This window comes from Mustela nigripes, chromosome 4 (genome assembly GCF_022355385.1).
Source record: "Mustela nigripes isolate SB6536 chromosome 4, MUSNIG.SB6536, whole genome shotgun sequence".
NCBI classification, from domain to species: domain Eukaryota; kingdom Metazoa; phylum Chordata; class Mammalia; order Carnivora; family Mustelidae; genus Mustela; species Mustela nigripes.
This window is the reverse complement of record NC_081560.1, coordinates 5,102,652-5,122,796: the sequence shown is the minus strand read 5'-3', so window position 1 is coordinate 5,122,796 and position 20,145 is coordinate 5,102,652. Positions and strand designations below refer to the sequence as shown.

The 20,145-nt window shown below is 54.6% G+C and overlaps 1 protein-coding gene across 3 annotated transcripts in view; it reads right to left on the bottom strand.

Annotated features, from left to right (window-relative positions):
• PRKAG2 (protein kinase AMP-activated non-catalytic subunit gamma 2) overlaps positions 1-20,145 on the bottom strand; it is a 245,234-nt gene that overhangs the window by 176,165 nt on the left and 48,924 nt on the right. The gene's annotated exons all lie outside the window — the stretch shown is intronic.

Genomic DNA, 20,145 nt, shown 5'->3' with positions numbered 1-20,145 from the left:
TTAGACCTTGACTCCAGGCTCTGGAAACGAGTATCAGGCTCTTTGGGGAAAAGGAATTATCAGGATGTGAGCTGCTGCTCAAGTCACCTGTCAGGAACGCAAAGGGATAAAAGAGAAAAGCCCCAAGTTCGGGAAGATTCCCAAGATGTGAGCTGACCTTCAAAGCAGGCCATGTAAGCCCCCAGGCCCACCCTCTTCAGAAATTCTGGCAAAAGCCCACATTCTAACACTGAAAAGGGGTCAGCAACAGAGCTGTCCGGATCTGCCATTACCATGCCCTTCTTCGATCTTACTTTGGTCCTCAGAACAGCCCATACAAGTAGGAAGGACAAGGGGAAAACCACAGTCTAGAGCTGAGATGCTGCGAGTCAGAGAGGCGTAGCCCCCGGCCCCGGCCGGCCCGACAGCAGCTCGCAGGCCGTGGCAGCCAGGACCAGCCCCTCCCAGCTCAGAGCCTCCCTCCGGCGGGTCCGCTCCACCGGCAGACACCGGCCGGCATCAGCGGCTGCGGCATCAGTGGCTGCGAAGACCAAGAGCTCTTCCTTGCCTAATGAGGAGCCTTGGCCCAGGGCGACCTCAGGGGAAGACAAGGACGAGTGCGGATCCGCGGGGCTCAGGGACTCACTCCCGGAGCGGCTGGTGACGGTCTCTCTCGAGCCCTTCTCTTAATGAAAAGTACTTCCCGCCGCGGTGGCCAAGAGCAGAGTCCCATCACCGGATGCCATCACTCCGCACGCTGGCGGGTCTACAGTGTGCGGAGTCTGGGGTTTTGTGGGCGGCTCCCCCACTCCCCATGGATCCCAAATGGATTTGTGGATTCCCAAAGGACAGGGGCTGTTTTACCCACGTTGGGGCCTTGAGAGAAGGTGCGAGGTAAGCGTGCCTCAGTCAGATGCGGTCTGGCCTTTCGGTATTCCTGACGCTTCGTCCTGCAAAATGCCTTTGTTGACGCAGCTGTGGGCCACCCCCCGGCAGAGGCCTGACCAAAGCACAAATACAGGACAAACAGAAAGGCTGCCAGTGTCAGGGGCCCGTGGTCTGCATCAGGGTCACGACAGAACATTCCAGCGCAATTGCCAACAGGTTGATTCCTACTGGGGAAGGAACACATGGAGGATGGTTTTCATTCTCCGCTCCCGCCGAGCAGACCTGAGTACACAGAGCCCCGCGGACATCAGGACCCGGCCTGCACTTGGAAGGACGACACGGCCGGGTCCCGCATCCCTCCGCCCGAGAGAACAGGACCTGTGCACAGGGAAGGAGCCAGGAGGCCGAGTTCCAGCCCCGGCTCTGCTGTTTACTATGGGGTGAGGGTCTCGGGAGTGTCTGAAGTCAGTTTTTCATCTGTCAGGTGAGAGGGTTTAACTAGAAGATTCCAAAGAGGCCTTTTGGCTCCCACAGTCTTGGGTCTTGGTTTTCATCACTGAACTGAACATCATCCCAGGATCCTGAGAGCACTTTCGAGAAGTAGCGCTGGACTGAGACTAAAATGCGCTTCTTACCTCATATGATGACTCAGAAAAATAATTTTCTTCTCCTCTCCGACTACTAAATAATCTCCCTGGCTTTCGAAGCTCAGGGTTTGGGGGCAGAGTCTGCGGGAACATGGGCTGCCCCCATGGAGGGCTGGGTGCACGTCCTGTGCTCCGCCGGAACCTCAGAGGTGAGGGGACCCAGCCACACGTTTATCTTGATGTGTCCCTTAATCTGCTTCCAGGTGCTAACCTTCTGGTTACTCAGTTGGGTACTAAGGCCCCCCGTCATGCCCCTGCGTCATCAGCACAAATGCCAGGTGGGGTCCTCCCGGATGCTTGGCACGATTCCAGGAAAGCCGGGAGTAGCATCCTCAGAATAAGAGTGTCCAGTCACTCGGGTCCCACAGAGGTCGCCCCTGCCCAGCCCGTCCGCCCAGCTCTCCGAGTCCCCATCACGCCACAGGACGGCTGCTCACGTGGGCTAGCCTTCTCCATGACTGATCCGTGGGCCTGTGGCTTGAAGTTCACCTCTCGCGGTGAGGGCCCTGGCAGGCCCCTCAGGTGGGAGGCCTGTGTGAGGCGTCTCCAGATGGACGAGGTTTGCGCAATCCCTCAAAACCGCCCAACGCGCAGTTCGTGGTACCGAGGTGGGGGGTGGTGACCAGAGCCATGGTCAACTGCAGACTTTGAAAAACACTCACATTATATAACTGCCCTCAGGAAAATAAGGAACAAACCCTGAGTCGCTGGAACTTGGCAACAGGGGAGGGACAGGGGCCAAATTAGGGAAAGCCTAAACTTAACTCTCGGAGAAGTTCCAGAATTCTTTATTTTCCACCGAGGACATCGTGGTTTCAGACTGCAGTCTGAGAGACTTCCTGATGTACAAAAGAAAAGAAAACCCCTATTTTTCACTCCTGCAGCTACGCTGCCTGCCCCATGCCCTCCACCTGGGGGTCGCAACTGATTGACACAGCTGGCTTGGGCTCCCCCACCGACTGCCCTCGGCCTTTGTGCCAAGGAAAGTACTTCAGCCACTGAGCTGGGCTGGACCTTCTCCAAAGAAAGAAGCCCTGGACCCCAGAAAAGGTCAAAGTACAGCAGCCTGAGCCTGCCCTGGCGCCGCGGAAGTACTCGGTCCTGGCTCTCGGGAAATACTTGGTCCTGGGTGCTGATGTTATACTTGGTCCTTGCACTCCAAGAAGTACTCGGTCCTGGTACTGAGAAAGAACTCTGTCCTAGCACTCCAGGAAGTACTCGGACCTGGTGCTCCAGGAAGTACTCGGACCTGGTGCTCCAGGAAGTACTTGGTCCTGGTGCTGAGGTTGTACTCGGTCCTGGCACCAAGAAAGTACTCGGTCCTGGTGTCCCAGGAAGTACTCAGTCCTGGCCTTGAGGAAGTCTGGGTCCAGCTGCTCTCGCCAGTTCCCACCCAGCAGCTTCTCTAGCTCCACGGCAGCAGCACGCAGTAGAGTCTCTTCTCAACAGAACCCCGAGGCTGGGGTGGCCAGGAGGCCTCCACTCCCCCTCAGCTGTCGGGTGTGGCAGATCATTTTAGCCTCCGCGAGACTCAGGGCTTCAATCTGTAAAGCAAGCCTGGACCACGGATATCCTGCAGTGTCGGGACTGTGAGGGCCAAGGCCAGGAACACGCCGGCCTCACCAGCCAAGGCTGGAGAGGATACAGGATGTCACCAGGACACGGCGCCGAGTCCTGAGTCAACTGTCCACCTCGGAAGCCCCGGTGGTCTGTCAGGCCGACTCAACCTAGGTCTGAAATCCAGTCGAAATGTTCTGTAAAGACACTAGCTGCTGGGATGCCTGGGGGCTCAGTCGGTTAAGCCTCTGCCTTCGGCTCTAGTCATGCGAGCCCCGTGTTGGACTCCCTGAGCAGCGGGGAGCCTGCTTCTCTCTCCCCCCAGGCCCCACTCCTGCGCTCTCTCAAATAAATAAATAAATACAATCTTTTAAAAGAAAACGAAAAACAAAGACCCTAGGCTGCTCCTCCTTATAATTAGAGAGCAGCCTTTACCCCGTCCCCTTGCCAAAGGACAGGTTGACCGAGGACTTGGTGAGCACTTGTGAAGAGAGATGCCCAAGGGCCAGCTGCTCTGCTTGCCTCTTGTGAAAAGGTAGCTGGGCCTGGCCCCGCCTTGTAGGCAGCTTGACCGGAGCTCAATGGAAACTCGGACGGTCCCCACGGGCTGAGGTCGCTGTACAGAGGGGATGGTGCCTTGTCCACAGCCTCCAGGGACTGGGGCTCTGGAAGGCCTGAGGGCCCCCAGTCCACATGCGCCGGGTCTCCCCACCCCGCTCCTCGCTCAGGCCCCTGGGGTAACCCCTTAAAGGCACATGCCCCAGACCAGGCTGAGTCCAGCCGCTGTGAACCACTGAGGATTAGGAACCAGAATCAACCCCGTTTCTTGTCTTCTCCCAACCCAGTTCCTCCCCGAGGAGAGGAGCAGGGTCAGCGCTGGAGAGGCTCTTGGGCGCCCCTGGGAAGGAGGGTGGGCGCAATCACTCGGAGGGGGCCTCTGTCCCCTCAGCTGGGCCTTTGCCCACAGCCACAAGAAGTCCCCGAGGGAAGGACCTGGAGGAGGGGACACAGACAGGTAGGGAAGGCTGCTGTCCCAGCGGAACTGAGCGACGAAGCAGGAGCCGGCCCCTGCAGGCCTGTTTCTCCTGTCCTGGAAGAACCTTGGCCACACATAAGGGAGAGTGGCAGATGTAGGACAGGCCCACGGTTGCGTGACAGCCTCGTCTCCTCACGCCGCAGCGGTGAGGGGAAAGCAGCCGCCCCTCTGTCACCGGCTGGGTGACGCATGGGTTTCCGCCGGGCACCTGCTCACGCTGTTTTACGTCCGAGAGCCCTTCTCCCTCCGACACCAGCAGCCGGCTCACAGCAAGGACCTTGCCTTCCCCTGAGCGACTCGTTCCTCCCCCGTGCCAGGCTCGCGGCTGGACTCAGACGAGAGTCTGTCCTTCCGTGAAACAAAACCAATGCTGGGGAAGGTGCTAACGAGGAGCCAGAGCCGGACGGTGGCCCGGTGTGTGCACTCACCGAGATCTGAGGACAGGGAATGGCCCGCCCAGGGCTCTCTGGGATGGCTCAAGCCTTCGGAAGGCAAGGACAGACTGAACAGACGCGCCATCTGTGGGAGGAGGGACAGCCCTTCATCTCTAGGGCTGTTTTCAGCTTTGACATTTCACTATTTTGCTAAGACAAATCTTAAGATAGAGCTTGAAAAGACCAAGGCTGGGTTTCTGGACAGGGTTTATTTACTTGCAAATGAAACACCAAACCACTAAACCAAGACTGTGGGAGCCTTAGGTGGGCCACATACTGCTGCCTGGCTGGGTGACTCTGGCCGTGGGGGCTCCCCTGCTTTAATGTCCCCTTCACGAGGAAAAACACCAGCCACGAGGGAAAGCCGTGGGGTTGCTGGGTCCATCCCACAGATCCAAATGGCCCTGTGTCAGCCCCGAGCCCCCCACCCGCCCCCACCCTGCAGGCAGTGCTGGCCCCACAGGGAAAAGCAGACCGTTTGGGTCTACGCTTGCAGGCAAACTGCAGGAGGGACACCGCAAATTAGAGTACAACTAGGCACCCAGGGAACATTTTTATAAGGTCACGGCGCTGCTGGCCGGTTCTGAGACACACCCTCCCCTCTGCGGGAGGGTCTTGTGCAATTCTGCTTGTGCATTTCTGCTCCCAGCCACCTACCCAGTGCGGCTCTGGGGCTTGGCCCAGGAGCTGAGCTGAGAGCCGCAAAGCTTTCCAGCTCACGGTTTCCAGAATAGCCAATGTCCCTATTTGTAACACCATGCATCAGAAGGTTCGTCCCACTTTCAGCAGGAAAGGAGCATTCCTCCCCCAACCCCTCTTGCCGTGCCGCCCACCTGCTCTGGGCCAGCACGTCACACGCTGAAAAGTACAAGACGTTCAGAGTAAGCAGCAAACACCAAGGACGCAGAAAGAATTCAAAGGCTTTCTGCACTACGCATGATGAAGAGAGGTGGTTTTCTTTGTTTCTTCCTGCGTGAACTGCCTGCTCCAGAAACATCTGGCCACGGTTTGCAAACGAACAGGCCAAACCCACCAATGGATCATCACGTCGATTTAGTGGATCCCACACAACCATCAAAACACTGGGAACGAGAACAAAAGAAGGATGCCTTTCATTGTTTCGCCGCATTTTTGATCCCACACACAGGCGGATGTAGGACAATGCACGTCTTACTGCGCTGTGGACAAAGGAGACTCCATAGTTGGGCCCCGCAAGCTTGGAAGCAGGTACGGGTAGATTTCAGAGAGGAGCTGAGCCTTGGTCCCTCGAGATGTCATGAGAGAGGAGAAAGATAAGAACTATCTGTTTTCCTCTGTCCTGTGCCGGAGCCCTCGGACCTCTCCCTGGATTTTGTGGCCAGAAATATGCAAGGAGTAAAGAGACAGAGAGCCACCTCTCTTGACCATCATGAGAGGTGGGCAAGTCCTTCCCTGCTCCCCTTTGGTCCTGGCCCTGAGTCCCCCCTGCCACCCTCTCGTGGCCCTGAGAGCAGTGGGCAGGGCTGCTCCGAGCCACCAGGGGCAGCCTGGCTTCCGCCAACCCCAGCAGCCCTGGCCAGCCCTGGGATCTGCCCTTGGAGCAACCGCCCAGTCCTGCAGAGTGGTGTCTGTCAGCACCTGTGCCCACCTGGCCCACACCTGCTGCAGACCCCTGGATCTCCTGACACCTAAGCCTAGGGGAATAACATAGTCACAGTATATATAGGACAGTTGTAAAAGGTCTCAGAAATCTTCTGAATCTGGGGCACCTGGGGTGGCTCAGTCGTTAAGCATCTGCTTTCAGCTCAGGTCATGATCCTGGGGTCCTGGGATCGAACCCTGCATCAGGCTCCCTGCTCAGTGGGAAGCCTGCTTTTCCCTCTGCCCCTCCCCACTGCTGTGCTTGGGCGTGCTCGCTCTCTCTCTCTCTCTCTCTCTCTCTGTCAAATAAATAAAATAAGACAAAATAAAATAGAAATCTTCCAAACCAATCAGTCCCCTTCAGGGCCAGGTGGAGTAATGCTGTCTGGAGAGATCAGTCCGAGTGGCTCAAAGCCACACGACACAGTCACGAACCAAATCCGGGTACTGTGACTCCTAGCCAGGTTCTCTCTCGGTCACACGATGCTCTCTGTAGCTGATGTGGACTTTCTAGCTTATGTTTCTACCGCAGAAGAGGACAGCACCACGATCTTACACAGTCACAGCACAATGCGAGCCCCTCACATGGGCCTGGCTGTCCTGGGCGCACAGTAAATGTCCATCGGGGTCGGTCCGCGAGGCCATCCTCTGATACAAGTTTGGCATTTCCACATCCTTCCTCCAGCGACAAAGCTCTGGCCCTTCTTTGGAACCACCAGCTTTGTGTGAAATGTGTGATTCCCGGAATCCGCCACATCCGTGTGGTGGCGATCAGGGTGAGCAGCTGCTCCAAGAAGTTACTGGAACCACAGGACCGGTGGGTGCGCTCCCCAGAGGGGCCGCAGGTGCTGTCTGCCAGAGCCCTGAGCAGGTGTGCATGGAGACCGGTGGGCCAGGAGATGGCATCTGCCGGTGTCCCCTTCCCTCCAGGGCTGGGCCTGCCGAGGGCCATGTGAGGCTCACACCGGGCAGCTCCACATGGGAAACCAGAGTTCTCAGAAAAGCAGCCCCCTCCCACAGAGCTCGTGACCATGGAGGCTTCCAGGGACCCCATCCTGTGCCCAAGTTGCCCCCAGGGTAAACTAATGACTCTCAAAGTGGCCAAATGACTGGTTCTTTTTAAAAATTCACTTTTTGGTCCTGTTTCCTAATTTAGCTCCTAGGGTTAAAAAGGCAGCTAAATTGGGCCTATGCCCCTGCTGCTATAGGCCTGGGTACAGACTTCTGCCCTGACCCACCGCTGCCGATTGGAAACCCACTTCCCATGTCTGGCCCTCATGTCCCATGCTTGAGGTAGGAGGTCCTAGAGGCCCTCCAAACCACCCCATTCTGTTCCAGGCCCTCCCTCTCCCCAGTCCTGTGACGAGAGGACTCCTGTCTACACGGCTGAGTCTGTGGACTCCTGTCTACACGGCTGAGTCTGTGCTGACCCACCTGGCATGGGGTCTGGCTCCAGAGGCACCTGGACAAACAGCAGTGAGGCAGAGCCACCACGGGATGGGGGCAGGAGAGCAGGCATTTTCAGGGCGCACTATGCTGTCTGATACCAAAATGGTAAATACATGTCACTGTACATGTGTCCAAACCCACAGAATGGACCACACCAAGAGTGAGCCCAACGTCAACCCCAGGCTTTTGTTAGTAATAAGGTATTAATGGTCCATCCACAGATGAACGGATCCAGAAGATGTGGTATATAAATACACAATGGAATACTACGCAGCCATCAAAAACCGAAATCTTGCCATTTGCAACAACGTGGATGGAACTAGAGGGTATTACGCTGAGCTGAATAAGTCAATCCGAGAAAGAGAATCATCGTATGATCTCACTGATCCGAGGAATCTGAGAACAAGACAGAGGATCAAAGGGGAATGGAGGGGAAAATGAAACAAGATGAAACAGAGAGGGAGACAAGCCACAGAGACTCATAATCTCAGGAAACAAACTGAGGGCTGCTGGAGGGGAGGAAGGGTTGGAGGGAGGGGGTGGCCGGGGGAGGGACATTGGGGAGGGTGTGTGTTATGGAGAGCGCTGTGAATTGTAAGTGATAAATCACAGACCTGTACCCCTGAAACAAATAATATATTATATGTTAACATAATAATAAGGTATTAGTATAAGTTCATCAACTATAACAAACATACCTCAGAATGCAAGAGGTACTGGTGGGGAGGGGAGGCGGTATGTGGGAACTCTCTGGACTTTCCTGCACGGCTGTTCAGTTGTTCTGCAAATCTAGAACTGCTCTAGTAAGGCAAGAGCAACAAAAGGCTAGAGCTGGCCTCAGGGCCGATGGCCAACCAATACCCGTGCCACAGGGCTCAGCACCCACCCTGTGCCGTTACCATCCAGAGACAGAAGGGAGCCTGGGGTCTAGCTGAGGGGCCTGCCTGCAGCTCCTCTGAGAGAACCATGCATCACTCCGTTTGAAGAAGGAGCTGGGGCTTGGTCACTCCCCCCCCCCAAACGTCCATGGCTCTGATGCCTTCCGGAACACAGAGGAGCAGGTGCACTGCACATGCCCAGACTCAGGGTCCTGAGCAGAGGGGATCCTGTCGAAGGCTCCAGGCAGAAAAGATAAGTGAGGAGATAAGGTGACCAGTGGGGTTGGGCAGTGTGAGGGCCAGGAAGTTCTGAGAGCCCAGGTCCCCTCTTTCAGGCCAAGCCAGCCAGTGGGGACCCAGTGGTGGGGCTTGGGCCTTCATGCTCCAGATGGAAGCAGGTGCTCGCCGGAGTCACCAGGCAGCCTCAGGATGTGTGGCGTGGGAGGACAAATCCCAGCGCCAGGCTGGAGACTGAGTGGGCAGAGAGAAACTCACGGATCCCGGTCAAGTACTCAAAGCCACAAACCACAGTGCTAGCGAATCCAAACAAGAAATCTGCTAGGTTTTTCTGGTTGTTGTTGTTGTTGTTTTGCTGCCAACAAACCCATTCTGTTCTGGAGGGGCTTGTTATGTAAGTAGGGGAGGGAAGAAAAATGCTGGACATGAGGCCAAAGTCACCAGAACAGCAGAAACTTCTAGATCAGCCTCTGCCACAGCAGGGAGTCAGGTACAAAACACAGGGCTTGTTTGTGGCTTTGCTTTTTCAAGGGAGGAAAAATGTCTGCTTCCAAAATCCTAAGAATTGGGTTAAAAGTCATCATCTCTTAAGAGGATCTGATCACTGAGATGTCTCCTGTGTGTAGCCTGTGTCCCCAGGCCATGTATGTCTCCCTGTGGGCCAGGATAGGCCTAGGATGAAACACGTCCCTGAGCCTGTCCTCCGCATTTCTCATCTACTCCTTGCTAGAGTGGTTTGGAACCTTTATTTCTTGCTGAAGAAGCCCAGAGGATTCTGGACCAGGTCCTATGGGGATATTCCTAGAGACAGAGGACCTTGGAGCTGTCTGTCCCTTTGCCAGGCCAGCCCCTCATTTTCACTTGTGGTCGCTACCAGTATGTCCTGGAAGCCTCTGGACCACACATCCCTCTACCCTTTATATCTGTGAGGCCCCGGGGACACCTCCCTCTGCACGCAAAGCACAAGTCCTCGCGCGCGCAGTGCATGGACTCTGTTCCAGAACCACGATGGGCATGATCTGGGGGAGGTCCACAGAGAAGAAAGGGAAATCCCAGAGGCAGAGAGGGAAACCAGAGCCGCCAGGGACATTCCCTACTGCCTCTCCTTCTGTGCACATGGCCCCATCTGCATGTTAAAGGACAGAAATAAAAGATCATGTAGGCTAGTTCTCTCTGGTCTGTGCCTGCGCCCAGCTTGGAGAACAGGATCAGGCTGAATGGGAGACCTGCTGGCCGAGACCTTAGGGTCCCTCCTGCCTGAGCACGAAGTCACCACACCCCAGTGCAGCCAGGCCATGTGGGACTGGCCTGCCTGCTGTGGCCGGAACCTTGCACGTCAGCAAAGGTCAGGACACACGAAGATTTTTTTTTTATGCATTACAATTTCATTTTGAGCTTGACACTTGTTCAACGGTCACGGAATTTCTAGGTCAGGTTCAGGTAACTGAAGAGCCTTTGTAATTCTTTCCTATTGTCTAGCGCCACGGGATGCTGCAAACACAGTCTGTTGCAAAATGCGAAATCACATCTTTCTAAAGACAGGCTGAGAAACTCTGATTCAGGAAGTTGTTTCCTCACAGTGTAGGGTGCCTTGACCCGTCCCCCTCGGCCACGCTGGGGCTCTCACTCCAACCTTTCCTCAACTAGCCAGAGCACAGTCATCTGTGCTGGACACGCGAGGACTCCTGCGTATCGGTCTGAGGCATGCGAGCTGACAGCACCCCCCGCTAGGACTAGCCACCCCACCCCGTTTCTCATACACACAGGTAAGAGGACCTACTCATCCCCCAAGAACTATCTCAAGACCCATGACGCCTTTCCCTAACGAGACCAGCTGGGACCTTCTCTAACCTCATGCAGTTCAAGAGTTCCAGATACTTGCTTAAGAATTTAAAGAGTTTCGAGTTAAAGAGTTTTAAGAATTTAAATCCCTCAAGCTCTGTCTGGGATTTATTGATAAATTTCATCTCCGCAGAGACCGCGAGCACTCTTGAGGACAGCAGCTCTGCTGTCCATGCATGTGGGTTAAGAGCTAAATTCACGGGATCTGGAAGTCAAAACAAGACGATGTAGGATGGAAAAGTTGGGGTCCCACCCTTGGCCCCATCCATGCTGTGCCCCCAAAGGAACCATCTTTAGCTGCATATCCTACTAGACTTGATGCTCGAGCATCCTATCTAATACGGGACCCCTTAGTCTCATACTTTTTCTGCCTCACACTTTGCTTATCCAGGATGTCATTCACTATCAGCACAGAGAGATTTCTCCGGTATCCAGCGCACACTCCTTTGGATGGAACATTCTAGTTGTACCAGCCCCTGTGGCAGTCTGCGTCTCTAATCTTTGGCCATCAGGACCAGGCCGTCAAAAGAACTTTGTGCATTCTTCTTATTTCTAGGATATGTCCCCAGAAGCATGACTGTGGCTCAAACGGCCGTGAATTTGTGATTTCCAGACAAAACTGTCACGCATCCTCCTTACGTCAGTGCCATTCTGCCCTCCTCACTCCGGGGGAGGAGGCTCTGCTTCCCTTAGAGCCTCACCCACAGGCTGGCTGTGCTGTCAAAGTTCAGGATTTGGCTGGATCGGTGCGGAACGGCACCTGTATCTCCTATGTTTCACCTGTTTACTTTCATCTCTGGTGTGCCGTGCAGCGCAGAGTCAAGTCCTTGGGTCAGCAAGCTGGGGGACGGTCCCTCTCCGCCTGCAGGTATGACCTGGGTCCTGACATGAGCACAGACCCAGCCGGCTTTGTCATTCTTGTTAGTAAAACAGAACAGAAATGATGCCCCAGAAGTGTGTTTTATGGTGTGTCCATCAGGCCAGCGGTGATGGGAAGCTCCTCGCCAGGGCTCACGTCCAAGTCAGAGGGCTGCCGGGGAGGGGCTTCGTGCTAGTCTGAGGCACCAAGTGCCACCGTCCCTAAATGCACAAGCCAGGCGTTCCTGCAGAGGAACAGTCCCTCCTCCTCTCCCCTCCCCGAGTCTGGGCCCCTATAATCAACAGAAATGCCCCAGGAGGATCACGTGGTAGGAAGCCGGTGGCTTATCCCTGGATCTCCTGGAATCTGCCCCGCGGGGGACACCAGCTGTTAAAAGTCCCGCTGCCTGGAGACCACCCGGCCACGGGGAAGCTCCTGCCAGCCAAGGGGAGAGGCTGCACTGAGACACTTCCAGCAGCCGTCTGCCAGCCCAGGCACCTGACACGGGGTGAAGAGACCTTCAGAGCCCTCGGCCCTCAGCTGCTGTCTGGCCAAGAACACTGGTGGAACATCACATGGGAACTGGGCCCACCGCGAGCCAGAAAACCCCCGGAACTGCGACGATCCCCAACCACACTTCTAAGGTCTGCGTGGCTTGGGATACAGCAACAGATGACCAGAAAGCTACGTGATCTTGTGGACGTCAGTTTCTCTGTGTGTCAGTTTCCTCATCCATAAAATGGGAATCATAGGAGTTCCTCTCAGATCATGAGTTAATATACATACACATGTAAATACATAACACGAGCTACTCCCCTGGTTCGTAAAGGCAAGATGCCATTATGTCGGGGCAGAATGCTGCTATCTTTGAGAGAGGCGGGGGGTGATGTAGGCTGGGGCTTCTAGTCTGGGAGGGACGCTCCTGCCGGGTTTTTCGGTCTTTCAGGAGATGGGAAGGAAATGCACATGTCGCCGTGACCACGCGGGCAATGGGACGGCCAGCCCCCGCTTTCACTGCTCTCATGTCATCGGCTCCAGTAACGCTGATGGTCTCAGGCCGATCGGGAGACTGGTCTCAGCAATGACTAAATGCAGAAATTATTTATTAACAAGTGTTTATCAGACAGTCTTCCGAAATGTAGGATGAGTGGGAGAAACCAGAGGAGGCTTGGGAGAATTTTTAAAATACGTTAGAGCCACTGACGTCTTTATTCATTGAAACACGTGTCAGGGAACTTGTGTGTCTGGAACTGGGCATTCACAGGGGAGCCCCACACTCCTCCCCAGTCTCAGGATGGGGCTGGGGGAGGAGAGAGACTGCAGAGGGGCCTGAGGGACCCACGGGGTCATGGAGATGAGCTCTGTCGTGAGAGTGGTGGTCGCGTGCCCACTCCCATCTATCACAATCTAACTGCACACTTCAACTTGGTGCATGGCACTGTATGTAAGCTATAGGTCAATAAATCCGAGCCCAGAGTGACCCACCAGCCACCGCCCATCCCCATACCTTAAGAGAGAAAAAAGAAAAACGTACAATCTGCAGAACACAGGGAAGATGTCTACATTATTGATCCTGGAATACTGAATGTGCTTTCTCATGCAGTGGGAGTAGAATTTTCAGGAAGCAGCTGTGCAGTGTGGGTGATAGCTATACTCTATTTCCAGCAAAATGCTCTGGTTTTAGTCGCCCTCCTGGTGACGAAGTACCTGGTTACACCGATCCGATGGGGCACAGTTGTCTCTTCTTCCCCTTCCTGGGGTCTGAAAGTCTGCACTCCACCTTCCAGGACCCAGCTAGAGGCACAGTGGCTACAGATCTAGGAGGAGAGATGTGTTGGACACCAAACACCCAATTTCTCCCAAGGGTAAAACCCTAATAGTGTGAGCTGTCACAATCCTAAATTTCCTATCCCAAGGCCCTTTATTTGGATCAAGGTAATATTGAAATGATAACCATGAGAGACAACCCATGACACAAATCCCTGCTCTGAATTAGGGGATTACCGGTTGAGCTAATCTCAGAAAGGGCTCTGACAGCCCAGGAATGAAAAGAGAAATTCAGGTGCAGTGGGGATGTTCAGACAGAAACAGCTCTTGGATGAGGCCAGTTTGGGGAGCACTGGAGGGGGGACCCTAGGGAGGCACTTGGGGGGGGAAGGGGATACCCAGAGGTGCCCATGGGCTGAGGCCACGATTCCCCACCACCTCTCTATTAACTACCCGGTCTGTCCAGCCAAGCAGGAAATGCAAGGACCACTGAGCACCAAGAACATGGTGGATATTTAAATGTGGTGAAGAATGTGGATCACGGGCAGTTTATCTCAACCCGACATCCGTCCTCACCGGCACGCCAGACTTTGTCCAAGTGCCATTACCGAGGGCTCGAAAGTACCAGAAGCTGGGTGATGTCAGGTTTGTTTCACTGGTAAATGCATTTTACAGAGCTCTTTTTTGACAGCATTCCAAGCAAGACATAGATGCAGGTCTCAGAACTTTGGATTAACCAGAGTCCTGAGGCATTTGGAATTACTGAAAAACACTCTTTGGATTTTTTTTTTTTTTTTTTTGCAATTGCACAATACTCTCTTATCTATCTCCATGAACGAAACTAGAGAAAGCTGACTTGGGGCATGGTGGGGGAGGGGGGGGACTGTTAGACTCAGTGTCTAGTTGGACCTTGGACAAGAAGGTCTAGAATTTTCTTTCTTCTTTTTTAAAAATATTTTATTTATTTGAGAGAGAGAGTGCATGCGCATGCACACGTGAGCAGGGAGAGAGGCAGAGAGACAAGCAGACTTCTGGCTGAGTGCAGAGCCTGACACAGGGCTGGACCCCAGGATCCTGACCGGAGCCGAAGGCAGAGGCTTAGCTGACTGCACCACCCAGATGTCCCCAGAATTTTCCTTTTAGATAGACGAACAGGAGGGGAAACGCTGAGTCCAAGTCAATCCACTCTAAGTACAGATTCCTGTCTCCTGTAAAGCCAGTCCTCAGAGCACGTAAGATGCTACTGAGAAGCCCTGAGGACCCCATTCAGTGGGCTGCGGTGGGGCCCAGGAAGGCATAGTCTAACGAGCCCCCAGGGCCACCCTTTGAGAAACACTGGGCGCTCTGGTCCACGGACAGAGGCTTTTCCTCCCCATTTAGAAGACAGTGGAAGCAGGGAGGCAGGAGGAGGGGGACGGGGCGGGGAAGTGGGTGATTATTCTCATCTACCAAGTAGAGATCTGGGAAAAAGAGGAAAAACAAATTTTGTACGTGGTGGCGTGGCCCAATGTCCTCTCTATGCAGCCAGAAGAAGGAACAAGTCCTTCTGGGGAGAGCTGCCAGGTGGCCGCTAACAAGGCCTACAGGGACATTCTGACGCTGGCCCAAGGGGCCTGGAGGAGAGGGGTCCCCAGGTCCTTGAGTGGGGCACTCAGAGCCCCTCAGCCCACCCCAGGCCGGGATGGAGCACGCCCCTCCCCCACCAAGACCCACCTTCTTCCCAAGTGTCCCCCCGGAGTTTGTGTTGGAAGACCAACCGGTAAGCGCATTTCCAGGCTCTGCGATTTCAGCAGATAAGTGTGGGATGACTCAGAGCGAGTGGGTGGTGACAGATGCCTGCAGTGAGCTCTGAGCCAGGCCTGGCTGGTTCTGGGGAAGCGCCTGGCTTGGGTCTTGGCCTAACGTGAAGGGCGAATCCCACCAGGGGATAGAGCGCTCTGGATTCTGAGCGGAAAATCTGTTCAAACGGATCACTCCCTAGTCCAGCCCCCTCCTACCCAGCCCCGGCTCAGCACAGCACCAGCAGCAGGGTCTTCAAGAAGCCCTGGGCACCTGTGTCGGAAGTCAGAACCCATGTGTTTGAGGGGTCCATGTGGGTGTCGTGCCAGGCCTCCCCCCAGCGTCTGGGTGCTGGGAGTTGCCCTGTCTCCTTTGTCTGCCAGGCCTTAAAAACACAGCATTCCTGCTCGCTACTAAAATGCAGACACCCCTCCAAGGACACACCCAGATGCCCTTCTGGCTCAGTCTTGACTCCTTTGTCTTCAGGGCCTGGCAGAGACGCCTTATGGTGAGGAGGTCCCATTATCCAGAAAACTCACCTTTCTGTCACAGCCGCATCGGGCAGTAGCAGGTACCAGCAATATAGCGCTTGAAGAATCATAGTTATCATTAATTTGACTTTTCAGATGAGCAGAAAGCACTCTTCTGATCTTTTTTTTTTTTTTTTTTAGATTTTATTTATTTATTTTGAGAGAGCAAGCACAAGCAGGGGGAGGGTCAGAGAGAGAGAGACTCTCAAGCAGATTGTGCTGAGCACGAGCCTGACGTGGGGTTCAATCCCATGACCCTGAGATCATGACCCAAGCTGAAATCAAGAGTCGGACGTTCAACCAACTGAGCCACCCAGGCGCCCCCACCCTTCTGATCTTACTGGTGAAAATATTTCTAAAACTGTCCTCATACATCTCAAAGCTTTGATAAGAAGCACAAGGTAGGCAGGGTCTAACCGCCAGATGGCCACGGTTTGTGGGAAGTGCCAGGCCTCTACCTCCAGCAGCCCCAGACGGAAGGGCAGGGGCAGGACAGGACGGTGGCGGCGAGACCCAGGCCTGATGCTCTCTCTCCAGGAAGGCGCCCTTTCACACCTTGTGTTCTGCCGTCTTTTTTCCTTCTGGAGTCCCAATACGGCTCACGGGAGATTCTGCCTGTTGCCCCTGGTTAAGGGGAAGGCCGTACGCTGTCCTGTCACTATGCAAGGGTAACATTCTGCCTGCCTCCTCACGACCTTTTCCTGAACACAGGCCACCCCAGCTCAGCCTTCCACCTTAGAAGTCTCCAAAACCCCAAAGGCCCCCAAGTGTCAGCCCCAAGTTTACGTCCAGCCATCAAAGTGTGACTCTGAATGTGGTTCAGCCAATGGAGCTCGCAAAGCAAGGACAAGGTCTGCATTTAAGGCCAAATACATGAGCTGTTTGGGTTATGTGAAAAGGAAGAGCCCCACAGAGTTTTCTTGGGGCTTTGTCTTACTTCTCCTCAGCTCCTGTTTCTGTATCTGGTTCTCTCTGCAAGAAGCAGCAAAACCCTGTCCTCGGGGCTCTCAAACCTCGGCAGTCTGCCCGAACCAAAAAGAAAAGGTAGAGCAGCCTGGGAGAGAATGAGGAGCCCTGACTCCACAGCCTCCGTTCTACCCTCCTCGGGCCGCCTAGAGTCCCTCATCATGCTGGGAGCCCCCCAACACGGCAGCGGGGTAACTGTGGGGCGGAGGGCTGGCTCTGCTTCGACGTGCTGGGTGTCTGTTCTCTTATTCTCTGGAACCTGCCGGCGTGTCTCTAACTCACGAGTGACTAAGGAGATGAAGCCATTATTACCAGGCAGATGGCAGACTCCGGTAAAAGCAGACGTGAAGCAATAAAATACCACCACATACCTCACTCGCAAAGCAAAATCAAAACAAGAACCCGAGTCTGGTTTTGTTTTCTACTGTCTCCCTACTTCCCTCTATCGCTCTATCTTAGGGCGAAAAGATGCCAAAGGCGATTGAGAAAGGAAAGGAATGTATGATCCGAGGAAGACAGGGCAGACATGCCAGTGTGACCTTCAGGAGACGGCGGCGGCAGGGAACCACACTGAGCCGGCAGACAGCTGTGTCCGCATGCAGCGCGCGAGGCGGGAGGGACGGGGCGAGCCTGACCAACTCCAAGGACAGGTTGGCTGCCGCCTGCCTGGAGCGGCGGAACCCACAGCCCTCTGGCCTTGATTTCCTGGTGAATAACCGAAGTGATAAGACCTGCAGAATTCTATCTGAAAACCGATCGCTTCAAGGCCCTGCTTTGGGAGGACTTCGCTGGGGTCAGCGCGGGGCAACAGACCGCTCCCCAGTGGGAAGAGGCTGGCTACCGTGAGCATCTATCTGCTGCAGGTGGGGAACTAGCCCTTGTCAGCGGGTTTCCCCCAGTCCTCTGAGCTCGTATGGCCATCTCCAGTGTCAGAAGAATGAACAGTCCCAGAAAGGTGAAATGATTTGCCTACGGTCCCCAGTGCGACACAGGCTAAAGGTCAAGACCAACTCCCAAGTCCAATGCCACGGGTTTGTGGGTTTGAGGAGGCAGCTTTGCCAGGTCCTTGAGCATCGGGTGCTTATGATTACACCCTTCTCAAAACCCCAAATTTTAGTTCTTGAGGTCAGAGCTCTGGACTCCGTCATTAACCTCTTTTAGGGCTCTAGCCTTAAGTCATGCTCATGGAAAAGAAGTTTGTCAGGGAGAGGAAAGGTTTACCAGAGACACAGAAAGCCCGTGGATTCACACTGTCAGCCCTGGTGGCAGAACAGCAAGTCCTCGGGGTCTTGGGGCTGGGAAAGTGTAGGGCCTCGGAGGTCCTGCTTGGTCGCCATGACATGGTGGCGGCTAAGACACACGTTTTCACTGTTGGAAGTTTGCCATGTGCTCAAACAGTGCAGTGCGGGGGAGGGGGGCGGGGAGGGGGCATGGGGGCTGCTACTTTGCAGTCAGAGGACCTGAATCTGAACCCTAGTCTGTCATACACCAGCTACGTAATCTCGGCAAATGGTTCAAGTTCACAGAGCCTCAATTTCCTCCTGTATAAAATGAGGCAAACTTCCCAGGATCATCATGAGAACTAAGAAAATAACTAATACCCATGAAAATGCCATGTGCGGCACCTGGTGCCTAATACATGGTCAATAAATATTTACCAAAGCATAAAGCGTTAATAGCAATGATACAGAGTCAAATCCCTGTAAGAAATGAAAACCTTAACTGACCATAGGGAATTACCAATTGAATGAATCCACCTACTAGAACGAACTGAACACCACTTAATACAAAATAATGCACAGAAAAAGCACAGGCAGGAGCCCATCTAAGCCCACAGGCTGTGTATGAAGGAATAGTAAGGGGGTTTTTGAGAAGGTACAGGGCAAGACTCGTCCGTGCGGGCGGCCTGTGGGAGGACAGACGGCGACACTTTTTAAAGATGTTTTTAAAAAAAATTTACTTATTTGACAGAGAGAGACACAGCACGAGAGGGAACACAAGCAGGGGGAGCAGGAGAGGGAGAAGCAGCTTCCCGCTGAGCAGGGAGCCGGATGGGGGCTTGATCCCAGAACGCTGGGATCATGACCTGAGCTGAAGGCAGATGCTTAACGACTGAGCCACCCAGGCGCCCCCAGACTGCAACACTTTTAAAGGAAGAGGAAAGTACGTGGTTTGAAAGAGAACAGTGAGGAGGTTGGAAAAATCCAAGGCTTCTATTAGCTAAGAGCTGAGCTGAGATCAGGAGGCAAAATTAAAAGGTCCATTTTCAGGGACCCCGGCTGGCCAGTACTACTGACAAGGCCAAGCATCACGCTCACCGTGGCTGGACCCTGCTAGTCGTGCGGCACTCGAGAGTTTGTGTCCATGAAAGGGGTGACTTGGATACTGGTCTGGGGACCCGCGCACAAGTCCATGACAAGGGGGGACATCTACGCAGCCATCCACAGTCTGCTCACCTCCCTCCTCCCCACGCCTGCCTCGGTGAGAAGACCAGGCTGGGCCTTGGGCCACCCAGTTTCTTTCTCAGTTCAGCCCACGTGGCTGTAGGTGTGGCAAGAAGGCTGGATTTTTCAAAGACCCCTGCGGAATGAATCTTACACTCAGCATCCTCTCGCATAAGAAAGGAGTCAATCCCTGCCTCCTAGGTCTCACTTTGGGCTAAAACAACCAAAAACAAACCAAAAACCCCACCTTAGAATTTTCCAGCCCTTGGAAGCTCCTGCTCAAACTACAGAAACAGGAGAGCTGAGAGGCTGTACTGCCCTCCTCTCGGCTCGGGAAGTGAGCCCGGCTGTTCTCGGAGTCAGCCTGGCTGAGAGGTGGACGGGCCCACGGGCACTGGTCCAATCTCGAGGCAATCTGTTCATCACTTCCCTAGGAAGCTTCCTGGGCTGACCGCTCGCACCCCTCCCGTCTGCCTCCACACTTCTCTTACCTAGCCACACCTGAGAGCACCGGGAAGGCCCTCCATTTATGTTTTGGGGGTCTCCCCTGCACTCAGACATAAGCCTGTGTCCCGCTGTCCCCAGCCCCTCCATGTTGCCCCCTCCCAGCTGTCCCGCAGACCACCGGGCCCTGCCTTGGACACTTGGCGTCTGCCCCATCCCAGGCTTGACTCTCCACTGTTCCCCAAGTCTTGATCTAATATTCTGTTCTTGCCCCCACTAGATTATAAGTCCAGAAGCACAGAATCAAGCCTCATTCTTCTATTTTCCTGCCCCTGCTGCCCACCCCCCCCCCCCCCATCAACAGGACTCAAGTACCAATCACAGACTGTGAGCTCAAGCTCGGTCCCAGATGACTAATTCAGGCCCTGGTTTATGGGGGGGGGCGGGGATTGTTGGGGGCGGCGGGAACCGAAACACTCAGCAGCCGGCTCCGAGCGCATGGCCCCTGTCAGTGGCTTCAGAATCCAGCCCTCTCCAGCTGCAGCGCCGACCCCCTGGAAACTCGGGTTCTCAGCCCCGACCCTTCCCCTCGCGTCGGCTCGGTCCAGGGCGAGCGCCTCTCCCACCTTCCTCTCTTCCCTTCCCTCCCCACTCCCTCCCAGCTTCTGTTTCTTCCATGTGTTCTCCTTAAGTTCAAAAGCAACAAGTATGCCTCCCAGAGCGCACCCTCACCAGGCAGGGGACCGTTGACTCTGTGGTCCTGAGCCTTCCAAGGGACAACTCGGGGGG